The sequence below is a fragment of the Lolium perenne genome, chromosome 6 (genome assembly GCF_019359855.2).
Source record: "Lolium perenne isolate Kyuss_39 chromosome 6, Kyuss_2.0, whole genome shotgun sequence".
Taxonomy (NCBI): domain Eukaryota; kingdom Viridiplantae; phylum Streptophyta; class Magnoliopsida; order Poales; family Poaceae; genus Lolium; species Lolium perenne.
Window position 1 is genome coordinate 101,758,326 of NC_067249.2, and position 5,269 is coordinate 101,763,594.

Consider the following 5,269-nt stretch of genomic DNA (forward strand, 5'->3'; position numbering starts at 1 on the left):
ACTGATAAACTCTTGCGAGCAAGTCTGTTTCCAGGTGCAGCTGAATTGACAACTCCGCTGTTAAGGCTTTCAAGTATTCTTTGTCTCCCCTTGTGTCGAATCAATAAATTGGGATTTACTTCCCGCGAAGACTGCTGCGATCCCCTATACTTGTGGGTCATCAATGGACACCACTAATTGTGTAGGGCTACAAGAGCACCTCAATGCCGGAGTTAACAAACTCCACAACATTCGATATTCATATTTAAATAACCTTAGAGTGCATGATAGATCATTGCAATTATACCAAGTACTAACATAGCATGCACACTGTCACCTTCATACTATGAAAGGAGGAAAAGATCACATCAATACCATCATAGTAATAGTTAACTTCATATCTATACCACTATATAGTACACGAGTTTTTGAATCTGGATTTACCACTTAGTTCTAGAGTTCTCCGTCCAGTGAAGTAATCCATACCGTTCATTTGCATGTTGGAGCTTCTGGCTGCCGTTCATCTGGCCAATACTCATTTGATCTGACGGTTGTGAGCTGTTGGATTCGGGCGGACTGTGCCGTAGTTGCTACTACATACTTCTGGACAGGTGTGGAGCTGGGTGTTTAGGTTGGGGGCCCCATGCACGTGGGCATGCACCATGTTACTTGTTTTGTCGTTTCATGGTGTGGAGTAAACTACTTCTACACGAGCATGTCCGACAGTTAGCGTAATTCATTTTCCCTGATTAATGATTTTTCAAATGCTAACTACAAAACTTCCTTAGAAAGTGGGCGAGAACAAGCGATTACTGTAATCGTTGTTATATTTTTTCCAACTGTTATACGCTGTCAGTGGCGGATCTAGGATTTTACCGGTGGGTATGCCTCAGAAAAAATAATGATATCTTTTATAAAATATATTTTTAAGTTACTAAATAATTTTAAAATTTGCATTGTAAAACAGTATATAATCCCTTTCACCTGGATCATGTGGAACGTCATTGATGTCATAAACCGGTTGGGATGGTAACGCGGTGGCGATGGGGAGGCGGGGGCGACGGCAGCAAGGGCGGGGTCATATGCCTCGCTGTTTTTTCAGTTACTATCTGTTGCTCATGAGTCTGCTTTTCGTCGGAGAAAAAATTGAAGGAGCGTCGGCCTAATTTAGACGATACCTCTTTAAAAGAGATGAAATGACTCTCTTCATAACTGAAATTTTTGACAAAAAAAAACAAGTTTAGTATGACAATTGACAGTTCGCGACGTTTAAACAAACTCAAAATCGTGGGATACCGGGGCCAGCGAAAGACGAACTTGATGGTTTGCGGCTGTCGGTGAAGTCCTAATTAGCGAAGGAGGGTGAAGGACAGCCTGGTGATAGCGGCGAGGGCCAGCGCTGGCGGCGCGTCGGCGAAGTCTGTAGGCGAATGGGTGGACCTGCGTTTGCGATTGGGTGATCGGATTGATAGAGTAGCAGTAGGGCACATCCAGAGAAGATGGAGCCGATCGAGCAGGCAGGTTAAGGTCACGGTGTCGCGCAGGGGCAGGTCGCACGGTGTACAAATTGCAATCGATCCCGATTAGTTTCAGCTAGGTATAGTACGTGACTACATGCACAGGCCGGTCTCCAACCTGTAGACTAAGCTAAACAGTTTTGCATCGATCAATCAGCGTTCTCCACTACATGGTACTGTGGTAGCACGGCCGGACCAGGGTATGCCACGGCCCACCCGGCATACCTGCTAGATCTGCCACTGTACGCTATTACATAAATACAACAATCAGAAATATATAGTCTCTACCATGTAAATACTTTTATCGTTTTTAGTATGATTATTTTAGTACAAAATTGAAAACTATAACAATATAAAAACAATGATTATTTGGAATATATTTAATATTTTTTGTCATGACAACGTTCCTATTCTCCAAGGTTAATTTTCTCATGTAAAAGTTTTATCACATGCCTCCTATGACAGGACATCAATCATCCCTTTCTGTTTAAATATATGTGCTCCCTCTGTCCTGAAAGAATTGTCAATTTTCTTTTTTAAATTTAGATGTATTTAGACACTATTTAAACAAATTTGCGATATCCTCTTCGAAACAAAGGGAGTAGTATATTTATTGGATCATAAAATTTTCCCCAACAATTACAAGTTTAAATTACTTGTTGATTGCATGAAAATTCTCATTATAGCATAGACTGTCACTACGGACTAGACATCATGCACTTGTATAATATTTTTGTGATGGAAGCCAAGTCTTGCGTCATAGATTCTTGTGGGGTGAAAACATTTTTATGTGTCATGCAAATTTTCATGGGATTGTAAGAAATATATTAATTATAAATATGTGACATGTCCATTTATATATGATAAAAATTGTCAGAACTCTTTCCTAGCGGCTTCATGCACCATTGGAAATAATGGTAGTTTAACTCATTGTTTTTTAGGGTTTGCAAATCAATGTTCATGGAGAAGTATATCTGCACGAATACGTAATCAGATTTACCATAGTCTGTGATACTCCTAAATACAGAAATAATCATGTGTGCTACCAACTTCTGAATTATTGCCGAGTATTATTACGTACTATTATGCCTTAGTAAAGTAAGATGATATCTTATGTATTGTCGTGCAAAGCACGTGCAGTTTACTGGTACTAGTGGTTGGGGCGCCCCATGGGGCGCCTCCTCACCGTACAGTGGCTGCCCAATCCCATCCCAATAGCAGTCAATTTATTTTATGTGTTCGCCTATTTTTCTGCCACTCCTAATCCAACCGCGTCCAATATACCTCTTCAATCCGAGAAAACTGCAAGTTGATAGAATGGTATAGTACGAGGTTCATTCCAATTACGTATCCATAGTCAATCGGGTTGTAGGAAAAGCAAAAGTTACATGTTACATCCACTATCCATGATTTTTCTGCTACTGGCCAGGTTATGACACATACATCCCTACAAGGCTACATACAGCTTAGCTTGAGTCTTTTTGATGGACGTGGATTAATCTAAATCTGGAAAATCGCCATCCTTGCCATATCACTGCCCAATTTTGTTTTTTTCGGTTCCTTTTTGTTGTATGCTTCGGTCGATTCTTCTGAGCGTCCATCGCAGTTCTCTTTGTTCACCCTTCTCCCGCTGGCACACCGCCTCTATCTGGTCTCCGAATCATCAAGTCATGGGAGGTACCTGTCTTGGACCTTGGCATGCCAATATGCATGGACGTCTTTCCAGTAAACTCTGTCATGTCATCATGTCATCATCGATTAGATTACTTCGGACATAAAATGGGAAACAGAAAGGCCTTGGTAAATGGTGTGATTTCTATTGACAACCGAAATAAGAAAAACTGAGTAGGCAAGAAGCATGATATCATAGTTTCATCAATCAAAGAATTCATCCTAGATGAGCTATTTAATCAAAATAGGCGTGACCCTTTCTAACAATAATTAGAATGTAAAATAGAGCTGAACCCAACTCAATGTGAACATTAAAACATAATGAACAATAGAGGAAAACAAGTTTGATAGCTAAAAATAGAACATTCTTCGATAATAGAACAATGTGGTTTTTTTTGGCCAAAGATAAATTAAGCCAAGTATGTGCATCACGAACGATGAAGTAGCTTTCAGAAATTAATGATAATGCAATGCTAAATTATGTGTGGCACCATGGCAAACATAGATCCTTATTTCATCCTATTTACCTAGAATAATTAGATTTACAAAGGACCAATTACGACGCCGGTTGGCAGACTACAGGGAGATGGCAGATACATAGTACATCAAATCTATCTCCAACCTAAAAATAGAAGGCCAAAAAGCATTGTAGAAAATGAATATGGTGCAAGACTAACTTAAGACAGTTAGTACAATGGAATTTTATGATGAGAAACATGTAGGAGCTCACATTCCACTTCTTTTTCAGAAACTTCATTATACTCCTATCTGACCTCTACCATCCAATTGTCGTGGTGTTCATAACCTATATTTGGCACAAGGAACGATCTTGCAGCGTCTTATTGATCTAGAAATACTCAGGAATGTAATTACCCTAAGCATTGTCCACAATGGACATAAATGCTATGGGAACAGCCGAAGATGAAAAATGTATCATTAGTACGCAGGAGATTCTCTCTAGAATAGATTCTTCTTAGGTAATCATTTAACAATACTGCTATTACATCTCCTAACAAGAATTACAGATAAATTGGAAGGAATGTCTGTTAATGTAAGAATGAAAATGGTAAGAATGAAAATGATTACAGCAGAAGAGCATACACGGTTCTCACATGAACAATAATTACCTGAGCTTCTTCGTAAAAAGCCATTTAAGGAAGAAGTACACATGCGATTGGAACTATGTCAAGTATCTGATGGACATGACAAGACAATCTTTGGCATTGTTAGAGATATAGGAGCAGAAGCACAAAATTTAACAGAATTAATATGACAGTAGTGCAGGAGTAGAGTTTGTCCAGACCTGATTGCCCTAGAATCGATGTATGAACAGAAGCAAAATGTTTTAACAAAACACGGTCAATAAGCAATTAGATGAACTCAAACAATTTGGAGTGTCGTGCGCCTCCTTTGACAGTCTTTGGCCATATCTAAATTTGGCTCGTTATGTCCTATGAATGAAGCACTTATGGAATAACAATATTGTATACATTCCTTCGAATGGCATAGTACCCTGACCTATTATTGTTACCCCTAATTATGAGTTATAATAGAAAACGTAAATCACGATCAACATGAAGAACTAAAGAAGCAAAATAAGACAAATAGGTTGTACGTTGCAAGAAAATAGTATGCCAGAAGACCTTGTGTGGTTTGTAACCATTTCTGGAGGACCAGTCGGGTTGGCAATGAACATGGAAGCTTCATTCATCTAAAGCCATTTCTTAAAACTTTCATGAATTTCAGATCATATGTAAAAGAACAAAAGGTTAGATTCTTGCCAGAACAAACATTTCATGGTGGCAGGTTAACAAATTTATTTATTGTAGGAAGAAAATAAAGCAGTGCTAGAACAATATGCAAATAGAGCAAATATTTGACCAAATTTTCATGAAAATAACACGTAAATCTTTTAACTTAATTACATCAATTCCCACATAGGGAGCCACCTGAATTCTAACGAATTAAACATGCTCATGCAAACTTTGCTACCCATACAATTTCTGTCATGCAAATCTCATCAAGTTTCAGCTAGGTCTGGATACACAGAGAAATCATGAGGTTGAGTTTGTGAACATCGTATGTATAGATAGATGTTATCT

General features: G+C 38.7%; 1 long non-coding RNA gene across 1 annotated transcript; it reads right to left on the reverse strand.

Annotated features, from left to right (window-relative positions):
• Positions 1–2,805: 2,805 nt before the first annotated feature.
• On the reverse strand, positions 2,806–4,912 carry LOC127307437 (uncharacterized). Its single transcript, XR_007855591.2, has 2 exons — positions 4,295–4,912; positions 2,806–3,228 (listed from the first exon to the last, which is right to left on the reverse strand). It is a non-coding gene; the product is annotated as an uncharacterized lncRNA (long non-coding RNA).
• Between the last annotated feature and the right edge of the window lie 357 nt (positions 4,913–5,269).